General features: G+C 43.8%; 1 protein-coding gene and 3 non-coding genes across 49 annotated transcripts in view; all 4 read right to left on the bottom strand.

Annotated features, from left to right (window-relative positions):
• Positions 1-14,743, bottom strand: part of LOC110123122 (uncharacterized) — a 265,818-nt gene that overhangs the window by 144,990 nt on the left and 106,085 nt on the right. For 45 of the 46 annotated variants that reach the window (XR_011491864.1, XR_011491870.1, XR_011491863.1 and 42 more), the window contains 3 exons: positions 5,893-6,032; positions 3,810-3,950; positions 3,393-3,437 (listed from right to left, as the gene is read on the bottom strand). The gene's annotated coding sequence lies outside the window, so the exon portion shown is untranslated. The remainder of the gene's footprint in view (positions 1-3,392; positions 3,438-3,809; positions 3,951-5,892; positions 6,033-14,743) is intronic. The other variant, XM_070478076.1, reaches the window with a different exon arrangement.
• On the bottom strand, positions 1,579-1,658 carry LOC139038799 (small nucleolar RNA SNORD115). The gene has a single exon (XR_011491942.1). It is a non-coding gene; the product is annotated as a small nucleolar RNA SNORD115 (small nucleolar RNA).
• On the bottom strand, positions 3,674-3,753 carry LOC139038796 (small nucleolar RNA SNORD115). Its single transcript, XR_011491939.1, has one exon. It is a non-coding gene; the product is annotated as a small nucleolar RNA SNORD115 (small nucleolar RNA).
• Positions 5,757-5,837, bottom strand: LOC139038797 (small nucleolar RNA SNORD115). Its single transcript, XR_011491940.1, has one exon. It is a non-coding gene; the product is annotated as a small nucleolar RNA SNORD115 (small nucleolar RNA).

Genomic DNA, 14,743 nt, shown 5'->3' with positions numbered 1-14,743 from the left:
ACCTCCCCACCTCCTTACTTTTATTCATCATTCCCTCCCGCCCTACCTATGGCCAAACATTAGAAAATGAGTGAATGAGCAGGTAAGTGCATGACTGAGTGCATGAATAATGTGACCAGGAGGGAAGAAATGGTAATTCCATAAAGGAAACCAGAGAAGGCAGACCCTCATGGATTCTTCACCTTACAGAACCTCTTGGCTGCCAAGATTCTACAGATGTGTCTTGTGGAATGGAAACATTTCTCCGAGCTCAATTCCTGTCTGTTCAAGCAAGGGGTGGCTGAGGAGACACTGGGCCTGGTCACTTGCTGCCAACACACAGAGAATGAGGCCACGACATCCCATAGAATTGATTCTGAAGGAAGCAGCTATCTGGTGACAGGGCACATAGACCCAGCACTAGTCACTCTGGCAACACCCAGCATGGGAATGTTCAGGCTGGAGCAGGAGCCACTGTTGCCTGGAGTCGCATCCCCTCCTGTGTCCCACCAAAGCCCCGAACAACACCAACGCAGCTACTCCTCGCTTGACCCTCGTCACGGTGTCACAGCTCTCCTTCAGGAAAATGGGGCCTCATGCTGGGGCTGATACAGTGGCTCCAAAGGGCTCTCAACAGCCTTACCAAAAAGGTATACTCGGAAGGGGTTTCTCTTCTGGGGGGGTGCTATCATTGAAGGCTGTGGCCCCAGAGTAGAAGAGTACCCCAGGAGATGCAAGGTGCCCGAGTGGGTGAACAAAACAAACACATCAAAGGGCCCATCAGGAACAAATGGCCACACTGAGAACTCACTATGCCTGAAAGTGATCTGGCCAAGCCCCATGGGGCTGCCCTTCAGCTCTCTCAACAGCAACAGCGTCCACTTGCCAAGACCCAGTGGACCAGTTATACCTGCTTACCACCATTGCCAGGCTTGGGGCACAATCCTTCACCACCAACCATTCTTGGGACACTGGAACGCACACACCATAGGAGACCATCCCCTCAGGTGGTCGATGTGCTCTGCATGGAAGTTTGCAGAGACATTTGTGTGGATGTTCCCCAGGGGACCAGGGAAGCAAACACTGTCTTGATATCCAGTCTGACTAGAATTCAGGTTTAAGGAAAGGCCTTTTAATGTCTGAGATCCTAGTCTGTCTAGATGGCACTGTAGAATAAGTTCACCCTTTGTGATGACTGAGGTTCCCGCAAGGACTCCTCCCTTTGGACTACCTTGAGGCATGCCTCCCTCATAGTTCTTCATCCTCTGGTACTCATGTCCAGGCAAAAGGGGAACCATTCACTTTGAATCATCCAGGTTGTGGTGAGACTCTCACCAGAACATCTTACTGAAAGACAAGATTCAAAGAGAAGGAGCTAAGGAAAGGCATTGGCTATGGCCTCCAGGTAGGCAGTGGAAGTAGGGATCAGCAAAGAAAGTCAAAGGCAGGACTAGAATTAGCCTATGTAAAAGACCCTAGACACGGTAGAGACACAGGGGCTCTCCTTGTGGGATCAGTTACCTCCACACCCACACTCTAATGCACCAAAAGGGACAGAAGGAACCAGGACCTTTTGCCCTTGGACTGCCATTTCCATTCAGCTCAGCACAATCCTATTAAGCATAATTTTTATGTCATTTTTCTCTCCTTAGGACCATATGACTTCTCATCATTAACCCAAACAAGGCAAGCTCCACGCATTGCATCTATGCCAAGAGTCTGAGCAGGCTTGCCTTCAATGCATTCTGGAAATGATGGAGCCCCAAAGCATGTGAGTTTCTGTCTACCCAAGGTGCTGCACCAAGGCTGACATTGAAGGCCCTGGAGGCAACAGGTACGAGTCAGATCTTCCTTCCTTTGGAGCACTGTCTGAGTAGAGAGGAGCACAGCAGCTTTGCCAACATCTAGTTTGGCCCTGTAGGATTTGTAGTCATGTGTGCTACACCTTCATGCAGTGAATGATGCTACAAGACAGATCTAGAGTGATAAATCTAAGAACCCAAGAAAGCAACAAAATGCATCTATCTATACACAGCAACACAAAACCCTGGGTAAAACGTACTCCTACCACTGACCTTCCTTGCTACCCCTCTAACTTTCTATGTCCCTATCTGTAGTTATCTACCTCCTTACTTTTCTTCATCCATCCTTATCTCCCAACCTACCTACTGCCAAACCTGAGGAAACAGTGACTAGCGGATCAGTGCTTGAGTGAATACATAAGTAACGTGTCCAGAAAGGAAAAAATGGCAACTCCACAAAGGTGCCCCAAGAGAAGGGAGAGCCTCATGGGCTCTATACCCAGAAGAAGGCCCAGCACAAGGGCCTGTCAGTCACTAAAATTCTATAGATGTGTCTTGGAAAACAGATGTACCTCTCAGCTCGATCTTGATCTGTGCAAGCAAGGGGTGGAATTGAAGACTTGGGGCTAGGCCACTTGCAGCCAACACACAGAAAACGAGTCCACAAAGTCCCACAGAATGGATTCTTGAGGAAGCAGGTATCTGGTGACAGGGCACATAGGCTCAGAACCAGTCAACCTGGCAATGCCCTGCATGGGAACGTTCAGGCTGGGAACAGGAGGCCTCATCCCCTGGTGCGTGTCTTCTCTCATGGCCTGCTGAAGGCCCCAGACAAAAACAATGCAACTGTTCCTGGATTGACCACATCTTGAGGCCATTGTTCTACTTCAGGCAAATATAGCCTCATAATGGAGATGCTACCAGGGCTCTGGAGGGCTTACAAAAGCCTTACTAGAAAGTTAAGCTCCAAAAAGGTTTCTTCTCTGGGGGTGTGATCATTGAAGGCCATGCCCCCCAGAGAGGGAGAATGCTTCAAGAAATGCCTGGGGCCCAAATGGAAAAATGAAAAACCCATCAAATGGCCGATCAGGAACAAGTGGTCTCACAAGACCCTGCCATGCCTGAAAGTTAATTAGCCACACCCCATGGAATCTCAGGGGCTGCTCTTTAGCTCTCTTAACAGTCAGCACTGTCTAACTTCGAAGACCCACTGGACAGGTTCCTGCCTCTCACCATTGCCAGGTCTAGGGCATAATCTTTCTCTACCTGCTTGTTTTTCAGAGACTGCAAAGCACACAAACAGGTGACCATCCCCTTAGTTGTTCAGCAAGCTCTGTACGAAAGTGTGCAGAGACCTGTGTGTGGATATTCCTCAGGGATCCAGGAAGCAATCACTGCCTCCATGATCAATCTGATTAGAATGTAGGATCAACAGAAAGCATTTCAGTCTACAAGATCATAGATGGTCTTGAAGGCACTGCAGCAGAAGTTCTCCTTTGAGAGGCCTGTGGGCCACAAACAACTCCCCACTCTTGACTGCCTTGAGGTGGGCCTACTCCATAGCCCATTGTCCTCTGGGGCCCATGTTAAGGACCAAAGAGAGTCACTCACCTCGAGTTGTTCAGGTCACAGTGAGGCCTTCTTCAGAATGTCTGACTGAAAGACATAATTTGAAGAGAAGTAGCTAAGGAAAGGTCCTGGCTATATCCTCTGGTTGGGTGGTGGAAGCAGGGATAAGGAAAGAAAGCCGAGGGCAGGACAGGCTTTGGTCACATGGAAGCTCCCGGGCACTGTAGAGACTCAGGGATAGGGTGCCTCCACACTCAAATCCCAGGGCTCCAGAAAGGACAGAAGAAACCACAACCTCTGGGCCCTGTAATGTCACTTCCATTGAGCCTCACCATAATCCTGTTGAGCATGATTTTAGATCACCATCTCTCTTTAGGACCATATGAGTTCTCATCATTGACCCCAACAAGGCATGCCCCCACGCATTGCATGCATGCACAGGCACCTGAGTAGGCTTACTTCTGATGTTTTCTGGAAAGGAGGATGCCCCAGAGGATGTGAGTTTCTGTCCACACCGAAGGCTGGATTAAGGCTGATATCGATTGCCCTAGGGGCAGCAGGCCACGCTCAGATCTGCCTTCCTCTGGGGGTGTTGTCTGTCTAGAAGGAGAACAACAGCTATGAGAACACCTACTCCATCCTTGAAGGCTTTGGTGGTCATGCATGCTGCACCTTCATGCAGTGAATGACGCTGTAAGACATAACTATAGAGACACATTCAGGAACATTAGAAAGCAACTAAATACACTTATATGCAGAGATAAAAATCCCTGGCTGAAATGTATAACTACCACCAACCTTCCGCCCTACTAGGTCCCTACCTCTCTAGTTCCTTACCTCTTTACTTTTTTCAAACACTCCTTCCTTCCCACCATACTTACTGCCAAACATGAGGGAATTAGTGGACAAGTGGTCAAGGCATGAGTGAATATAAGAATAACGTGTACAAGCAGCCAGAAATGGCATATTCAAAGAGGAGTTCCAACAGAAGGCAGAGCCTCATGGACTTTCCACCCAGCAGAGACCTGGCACAAGGACCTCTCAACCTCCAAGAATCTATGGATCTGTTTTGGGAATGGAAACTTCCTCCATGTTTGAACCTGGTCTTCGCAAGCAAGGGATCATGGAGGGGACATGGGCCTGGCCACTTACTGCAAACATGCAGAAAACAAGGTCATGAAATCCCTCAGAAGAGGTGCTCGAGGATGCAGATATTTGGAGATGGGACCTGAGGGCTCAGCACCAGTTAACACGTCAGTGCCCTGCATGGGAACCTTCAGGATGGGGACAGGAGCCATTACTGGCTGGTTCAGCATCCCCTCCCATAGCTTGCACAAGGCCCTCAAACAGCCACAATGCATCTAGTTCTTGTTTGGTCTATATCATGGGACTGACCCTCTACTTCGGTAAAATGGTGCCTCTTGATGGAGGTGATACTGTGACCCTGAAAGGTTCTCAACAACCTTACTATGAAAGTAAGGTGCTATCATTGGCGGCCACAGCCCCCAGAGAGGAAGAACGCCACATGAAACACAAGTGTCGGGCCCGAGCCATGGAATGAATGAAACAAAACCCATCATAGGGCTCATCAGGAACAAGTGGCCACATCGAGAACTCACCATGCCTGAAAGTGACCTGGCCATGCTCCATGAAATCTCATGGGCTGACCTTCAGCTCTCTCAATAGCCAGCAGGGTCTACCTGCCAAGACCCAGCTGGTTGGTTCCTGCCTGCCTCTCACCATCACTGGTCCTGGGGCATCATCTTTCTCTGCTGATGGTTCTTGGGAGACTGAAAAGAACAACCACAGCTGACCATTCTCTCAGTCAATCAGCATGCTCTGCATGGAGGTGTGCAGAGACCTTTGTGGGGATGACCCCAGCTGGCCAGGGATGCAAACATTGCCTCCATGTCTAATCTAATTAGAATTCAGGTTTAGTGACAGGCTTTTCAGTACCAGAGTTCCTAGCCCCTGGAAATGCCACTGCAGCATAAGTTCCACTGTGGTGATGACTGAGGTTCCCAAAAGGACTCCCACCTCTGGACTGCCTAAAGGAGTGCCTCCCCCAAGGTCCACCTCCATCTGGGGCCCATGTGCAGGACTAAAGAGAGCCACTCACCTCAAGTTATTTAGCATGTGGCAAGAATCTCTACAGAACATCTGACTAAAAGAAACAATTTGAAGAGAAGGAACTATGGAAAGACCCCACCTCATAACTTCCTGGTGGGCTGTGAGAGTTGGGACCATTAGAGGCAGGACCAGGCTTTTGCCCTCTGGAAGCCCTTAGATATTGTAGAGGCTCAAGGACTCTCCTCGAGGGGTCAGGTGCCTCCACACCGAAATCCCAGGGTTTCAGAGAAAAAAGAAAGGTCCCTGACCTCTAGTTTCTGGGCTGCAACCTCCAATGGGCCTCAGCATACTTCTATTGAACTTGATTTTTAAGTGATCATCTCTCTTCAGAACCATATGAATTCTTCTCATCAACCCAAGTGAGGCATGCCCCATGAAGTGCATCTATGCACAGGAACCTAAGTAGTCTTACCTCCAAAGCTTTCTGGAAATAAGGAAGCTGTAAAGGACCTGAGTTTCTGTCTACCCAGCTGCAGCACCAAGGCTGATATCAATTGCACCAGGAGCAGCAGGCCACACTCAGATAATCCTTCCTTTCCAGATGTTGTCTGTCTAGAGAGCAGAAAGCCTCCTGTGAGAGCTCCTAGTCTGTCCCTGTAGGCTTTGGTGGTCATGTGTGCTACACTTCGATGTAGCAAAAGTTGCTACAAGACATACCTAGAGCAACAAGTCCAGGAACACAAGAAAGCAATGAAATGCACCTATATGCAGAGACACAAATCCCTGGCTGAAATGCTCATCTACCACAGACCTTCCTCCCTACCTCTCTAAGTTCTGATCTCCCATCCTCTTCGCTACATCCCTACCTCCTCACTTTTCTCCATCTTTCCCTCCCACCATACATACTGACAAACATGAAGAAACAAGTGGACGAATGGATCAATATTTGAGTGAGAATATGAATAACAATACATCCAGGGAGATAGAAATGGTGACTCCAAGAAAGAGTCCCGAGAGAAGACAAAGCCTCATAGGCTCTCCACCTGATGGAAGACCCAGGACAAGGACCTCTCAGCTGCCAAGATTCTGTGGACATGTCTTGGGGAATGGAGATGCTCCTCCAAGCTCAGTCCGGGTCTGTGCTAGCAAGGGGTGGCTGAGGGAACATTAAATTTGGCCACTTGCCGCAATCACACAAAAAAAGAGGTCAAGAAGTTCCATGCAATGGATGGTCGAGGAAGCATGTATCTGTGGCCGGGCCCATGAGCTCATCATGAGTCAACCTGGCAATGCCCTGCAAGGGAACATTCAGGCTGGAAACAAGAGCCATCATTGCCTGATGGGGCATCCGCTCCATGGCCTTCTGAAGGCCTCCAAACAACAAGAAGGCAACTACTCCTTGTTCGGCCCATGTCATGGGACCACCCCTCTACTTCAGGTGAACAGTGCCTCATGATGGAGTTAATATAGGCTGCAAAGAGAGCTTAACAGCCTCACTAGGAAGTAAGCTTGAAAGGGGTTTCTCTTCTGGAGGTGCTATTGTTAAAGGCTGTGGCCCCCAGGAAGCACATGGTGCCTGAGTACAAATGAAACAAAACTCAGCAAAGGGCCCATCAGGAGTAGCTGGCCTTACAGAGACCCTACCATGCCCCAAAGTGACCTGGCCTAACCCCATGGGATCTCAGAGGACAACAAACACCCTGCATAGAAATGTTCATACCAGGGACAAGAGCGATTGTCAGCTGGTGGGGTGTCTGTTCCTATGCCTGCCCATGGCCACCAAACAAATCAATGCAATACTCCCTGCTTGGCCCACGTCATGGGGCCTCCCCTCTACTTCAGGCAATTAGGGCCTCACTATGGAGATGATACCGGGGCTCCTATGGGCTCTCAACTTTCTTTCTAGGAAGGAGTGCTTGGAAGGGGTTTCTCCTCTGGGGCTGCTGTCATTGAAGATTGTGGATCCTGGAGAGGAAGAATGCCCCAGCAGAAACAAGGGGCTCCAGTGGGCGATCAAAGCAAAGTCCATCAAACAGCCCATCAGGAACCACTGGTGTCACCCAGACACTGGCATGCCTGAAAGTGACCTGGCCAAGCCCCATGGAAACTCAGGGGCCACACTTCAGCTCTCTCAACAGCCAACAACATCTACCTGCCAAGACCTGGTTGACAGGTTTCCGCCTGCCTCTCGCTGTCACCAGGCCAGGGGCATGATGTTTTCCTACCAATGGTTCTTGGGAGACTGAAAAGCACACACCAGGAGACTGTTCCCTCAGTAGCTCAGTGCGTGCCATGTGGAGATGTATAGAGAAATGTGTGTGAGAATGTTCCCCAGGGTGCAGGGAAGCAAACATTGCCTCCACATACTATCTGACTAGAATTCAGTTCTCAGGAAAGGCTTTTCAGGGCCAAGGGCTTGGAGACTAGCAAGATGGTGTGGCGGCCAGATTCCTTCCTTTGTGAAGACTGAGGTTCCTGAAAGGACTCCCCCTTCTGGACTGCATTGAGGTGGTCTTCCCCCATAGTCCAATATCTTCTCTGTCTGGTGTCCAGAACCAAAGACAACCACTGACCTCAAATCACTCAAGTCAAAATGGCAAGGTCCTGGCCATTTTTGGTCAGAATGAAAGTGAAAGTGAAAGCGAAAGTGAAGTCATTCAATCGTGCCTGACTCTTTGCGACTCTGTGGATTGTAGCCCACCATTCTGCTTCATCTATGGGGTCTTCCAGGCAGGAATACTGGAGTGGGTTGCCATTTCCTTTTCCAGGGGATCTTCCCAAACCAGGAATCAAACCGGTGTCTCCTGCAGGCAGATTCTTTACCAACTGAGCTATCAGGGAAGCCCTGATAATGGCTGCTGTTAAAAAGTCTACAAACAATAAATGCTGGAGAGGGTGTGGAGAAAAGGGAACCCTCTTATGCTGTTGGTGGGAATGCAAACTAGTACAGCCACTATGGAGAACAGTGTGGAGACTCCTTAAAAAACTGGAAATAGAACTGCCATATGACCCAGCAATCCCACTGCTGGGCATACACGCTGAGGAAACCAGAATTGAAAGAGACACGTGTACCCCAATGTTCATTGCAGGACTGTTTACAATATCCAGGACATGGAAGCAACCTAGATGTCTATCAGCAGACAAATGGATAAGAAAGCTGTGGTATATATACCCAATGGAATATTACTCAGCTATTAAAAAGAATGCATTTGAAACAGTTCTAATGAAGTGGATGAAACTGGAGCCTATTATACAGAGTGAAGTAAGTCAGAAAGAAAAACACCAATACAGTATACTAATGTATATATATGGAATTTAGAAAGATAGTAACAATAACCCTATATGCGAGACAGCAAAAGAGACACAGATATAAAGAACAGACTTTTGGACTCTGTGGGAGAAGGTGAGGGTGGGATGATTTGAGAGAATAGCATTGAAACATGTATATTATCATATGTGAAATAGATCACCAGTCCAGGTTCGATGCATGAGACAGGGTGCTCAGAGATGGTGCACTGGGATGACCCTGAGCGATGGGATGGGGAGGGAGGTGGGAGGGGGGTTCAGGAGGGGGGACACATGTATGTGCACCCATGGCTTATTCATGTCAATGTTCTGAAAGAGTATATAATGATCACACAAAAAACCTGTATTTAACAAGACTTAAAAAAAAACACACAACTATGACAATCCTAAATTGAAAAAATAAACAAGAAACAAACAACTATACTTAGTAAAAATACCTCTAAAAATGTTTCTAATTAATTTTGAAAAGTATTCATTTGGTCTCTGGTGAGACTCTCACCAGAATATCTTATGGAAAGGAACAATCTGAAGGAGTTAAGGAAAGGCTCCATCTATGGTCTCTGGGTGGTTGGTGGAAGTAGTGATCAGGAAAGAAAGCTGAAGGCAGGACCACACCTTGGCCATGTGGAAGCCCCTAGAAAAAGTGGAGTCTCAAGGGCTTTCCTTGAGGGATTGGGTGCCTCCACACCCAAATCCCAGGGCTATGAAAGGGACAGAATCACACTTGACCTCTTGCCCCTGGACTGCCACCTCCACTGGGCCTCACTACACTATTGAACATGATTTTTAAGCTATCATCTCTCTTCAACAGGAGAGTTAATAGGAGCTAACATGCTTTTATTTTCAGGCATTTTTTTTATTTTCATGTGTTTTCCTCTTTCTTTAACATGCTTATTTGTATAAAATGTTTAATATTTTGTGAATATTAACTCTATAATATTTTTGATATTCATTAGAAATATTTTTAGGAATTTTTTTACTAAGCATAGTTGCTTTTTCCTTGTTATTTTCTGAATTTAAGGGTTTTCATAGTTGAAAATATACTTTTTTAATGATAATTATATATTTTTTCAAAAGTAATTGTTATAGTTTTGTTAACCCCATTATTTCCCACAGAAATGGACTGTTTGTACATTTCATTGTCTTTTTTCATGTTTAATTATGATATATGAGATCATTTCATTGATGAGCTTTTATCAGTTATGATTTATATCGATACCCATTTTTTTCATTGCATAAGAACTGTTTCAAATATTTTGAAGCCACATGTGTCTTTTGATTACAAATTAAATCTACATGCATTTGTAATTTTGATTTTTTAGCTGGAAATTAATTTATGGCCTTTTTTGAACCATGGTAAAAAGGTTTTGTTATGTCATTTGTTTTCTTTAATATTTTGCTAACTTAACTTGATACAGCCTCTTGAGGGGTTCACCCTCAAGCAGAGTGAAAAGGCTGGCTTAAAACTCAACATTCAAAAAACTAAGATCACGACATCTGGCCCCATCACTTCATGGCAAATAACTGGGGGGAAAGTGGAAGCAGTGACAGATTTTGTTTCCTTGAGTTCCAAAATCACTGTGGATGGTGACTGCAGCCATGAGATTAAAAGATGCTTGCCCCTTGGAAGGAAAGCTGTGACAAACCTGCTGTACTTAGTAGGTCAGTCGTGTCTGACTGTTTGTGACCCCATGGACTGTAGCCTACCAAGCTCCTCTGTCCATGGGGATTCTCCAAGCAAGAATCCTGGAATGGGTTGCCATGCCCTCCTCCAGGGGATCTTCCCAACTTAGGGATCGAACTGGGTTCTCCTGCATTACAGGCAGATTCTTTATCAGCTGAACTACCAGGAAAACCCATGACAACATATTAAAAAGCAAAGATATAAAATAAATATATAAAATAAAAAGCAAAGATATCACCTTGCCAACAAAGGTCAGTACGGTCAAAGCTATGGTTTTTCCAGTAGTCATGTATGGATGTGAGAATTGGACCATAAAGAAGACTGCATTCTGAAGAATTGATGCCTTCAAATTGTGATGCTGGAGAGGACTCTTGAAAGTCCCTCAGACAGCAAGAAGATCAAACCAGTCAATCCTAAAGGAAATCAACCTTGAATACAAATTGGAAGGACTAATGCTAAAGCTGAAGCTCCAATATTTTGGCCACCTGATACAAAGAGCTGATTCGTTGGAAAAGATGCTGAATCTGGGAAAGACTGAGGGCAGAAGAAGAAGGGGCAGCAGAGGATGAGGGGCAGACTCAGAGGACGTGAGTCTGAGCAAACCCTGGCGGACAATGGAGGGCAGGGAAGCCTGCTGTGCTGCAGGTCATGGGGTCACAGAGGGTTGGATGTGACTTAAAGACTGATAAACTTGATACAGAGGAAACTCATCTCATAATGCATGTAAATGTATCTTCTTATATATTTAGGTAAAAATAAATTACACCAACCCGTGGCAAACATGGCTCAGAAAGTGTCTTACACTATTTCCATACAGCGTCATCAAAAATACTTGATTTGCCCTTGATAATTCCTTAATGTTATCTGGCTGCTCATTGAGAAAAAAAATTATTTCTAACTCTGTGACTCATGTTCAGTTGTAAATGAGAATCTTTTGGTATCATTTATAGCATATTCTTTATTATATTATACAGTCAGTCCATATTAGGATCTATAAATTTTTATGTTGCTTAGTGTATATACTAAATATTAGGTAAGAATTTTGGTTCTATGACAGTACAACTCCTGTATCTCTAACCTTTTTAATGTCATTTTCCTTCAGTATGGGACATTCTTTAGTACTTCAAATAGAATCCTGTAAAAATATAAAAACATTTTCATTATGTTTGTTGAATTAGATTAACCACTATGCTGGGGATCAATGAAATAAAATTTATCAACTTCAGTATTATTAATTTCATGTTCAAATGAAATTTATAAGCTTAGATCAAGTAAGTTAGTCACTCATTCAAAAGGAAATCCCATATCCCTAGTTTGTCTTCTGCTTAAACCTATTATGCTTAGGAGTGCATCATCCTCAGTCAATTTTCTATTTGGAATATAAATATGATGAAAGGTAACTGGACACCCATTATTAATGCAGTGTTGCATTTCTTGGTTGAATGTCTTACTCAAAGAGATAAAAGCAGTGGACTAGGTCCTGAATGTACTTTAGTATAAAAAAAAATCTCTAAGACAAAGCTTATAGGATGAGTATTTTTTTTTTTATCTTTGAGCTAGATAGACAGGATTGGTTCACACGAGTTTCTTTCAAGGTTTCATTGTCTCAAATCCCAAATACAATGTCTAAAAAGGAAATAATGATTCCCTATATTAACATATTTCCCTGTATTGTCACCTAGGTTTATCTTCATTTTAATTATATTTATCATGATTTTCATGATCAGTAAGGTCTGCATCTCACTTTAAGACTACAAGTCCTCATCATTGTTCCAAGCCCTGGCACTCGATACACATTCATACACTTGGACCTGAATATACATACCAGCCAATTATGGTAACAATTTGCACTGGCATTTTGATATATTCAGTAGTGGGCACCTGAATCACATTAATTTTCCAAGGTTGCAAGCCAAACCATGTTCTTCCTTCATACTCATTATTTAAGGGTACAGGAGTAGGACAGGTATTAAAATATAGAACTAAGCCTTGTGAAACACGACTCTTGAATGCTTGAATAATGGAGCAATATGGTGAGTAGTCAGAAAATGACCTAGTGTAGAGGTTGTAGACTATTGATAATCTTACACAAGAATGACACAAAACACAGGTTTCTTTGGAGGACCACTCAGATGTCAGGAGAACACAAGAGCGTCTCAACTATTATCCTTTATTTATTTATCAAAAGATGTATGTGTGTATACAGTCACTCAGTCATGTCTGGCTCTTTGTGAATGCATAGACTGTAGGCCACCAAGCTCCTCTGTCCATGGGATTTCTCAGGCAAGAACACTGAAGTGGGCTGCCTTTTCTTACTCTAATATCAAAAGATGACATAACAGTAACATCTGGCATTGTCTCTGCCAATGAACTCTCCTAAAATGATGCATACGAAGTGACATGAAACAAATTTATTATCAGGCTACTAGAAACAGTATTCATTTCCAAGCATCCTGCATCATTCATAGCACAAACATCATTATACTGAAAATAATGCATTAACATGATATACAGGCACTGAAATTTATATATGGGTTTCCTCATTAATATAATCAACTTTAGGTTTAATAAGAATAGAAAATTACTGAATCTCATATTTTAATCTATGGTGGCAGAGTCATTTATTAAAGTTTTTTCAATGACCCTAAGGCAGCATGGCACTATTAGGATCCCATTTAATATTATACAGGCAGGCTTCCTTGGTGGCTCAGATGGTAAAGAGTCTGCCTGCAAGGCAGGAGACCCAGGTTCGATCCCGGGCCGGGAAGATCCCCTGGAGAAGGAAATAGCAACCCACTCCAGTATTCTTGCCTGGAAAATTCCATGGATGGTGAAGCCTGGTAGGTTACAGTCCATGGGGTCGCAAACAGTCAGACATGACTGAGCGACTTCACTTTCACTTCTTTCTTTAATATTATATAAATATTGGTTTTAGTCATGTATAGAGACCTGGATGAGTAGTAAACATTCTTCTATATACCAATTAATGAAAAATTTCTTAACAATTATCATGTGAAATTCAAATAATAAGCAATGATTTTGTCATAAGATGACATCAAGTAGATCAGTCAACCGACAAGATTATCCCATATCAATATTCGGGCTTCCCTGGTAGCTCAGCTACTAAAAGAATCTGCCTGCAATGCGGAGATCTGGGTTCCATCCCTGGGTTGGGAAGATCCCCTGAAGGAGGCCAAGACAACCCACTCCAGTATTCTTGCCTGGAGAATCCCCATGGACAGAGGAGGCCTGGCGGGCTATAGTCCATAGGGTGGCATAGACATGACTGAGCGACTTTCACTTTCATATCAATATTCAGGTTGATTAAAAGAATAAACCTAACTGCTTTGGCCAGTGATACATTTGGAATGAATTTATAGCTAAGGCTCCCACTTGCCACTTAATGTGAAGGTGTAATTCCTAGCAGTATATCTTACTGCTTACAGGTAAAGAGAGAGAGAGAAAAGAGAGAGAGAGAGAAAAAAAAAAGCCAAGGATAGAACCCAAATTTGCAACACTATTAGGAATTATAAATCATTAAACAAAGCTTAATGGATGAACATTTTCTTCACTTATAAGCACATAAATTGGTATAGAAAAAATGTTTTTCTTAAGGTTCTATTGTCTTAATTCAAATATATCTCCTTGAAGGACAGGTATCCATCTAATATATTAGTTTCAAATATGTACAGGAGGAAACATATCTTTTAGTGAAGTTTGCTTTTGTAGTTTTCAGAAGTTTCAATCTGCGATTGCTAAGTTTCAGCTCTTCTATGATTGATCTTTTTGTATTATTTAATCTCTTCATGTATGGTAACATGCCCAAATCTAAGTATTGCCCTAAATAGGTGAAATTTTGTATTTCAGTTCTGCAGTTGTTGAATAACTAATTGTTATTCAGTTACATGAGTGAAGGTGTGTGAAAATATTTGGCTACATTTTTTTTTTTTCCAGCAGGTTTCATTCCCAGATATCCAATTACAAGTCATTTCTCAATTCTATTTTCACTTTTCTCTATTGCTGTATTCTGTATTAGGTTTTGATTCTACCCTGTTTGCATTTGAGTTACATCTTTCTGCAATTGTTCCAAGACACTAAGTGCGTTTGTCTCTATTTCTATATCCGTAGAGTTTGCAGTTGTGGCCTCAGCTTCTATTTATCTATAAACATAGCATTTAGTAAATCTATTTAGTTTGATCAGGACACCATTTTAATATTCATGTAAAAACTTTTCATAATGATAAAGCCTGTTGCATACAAGTAGAATTGAATTGACTCAAATAAGAAGTAGTAATATTAAAAGAAATAATTCATTTGATGATCCTAGGAACCT

This window comes from Odocoileus virginianus, chromosome 16 (genome assembly GCF_023699985.2).
Source record: "Odocoileus virginianus isolate 20LAN1187 ecotype Illinois chromosome 16, Ovbor_1.2, whole genome shotgun sequence".
Lineage (NCBI taxonomy): Eukaryota > Metazoa > Chordata > Mammalia > Artiodactyla > Cervidae > Odocoileus > Odocoileus virginianus.
This window is presented reverse-complemented; position numbering and strand designations above follow the sequence as displayed.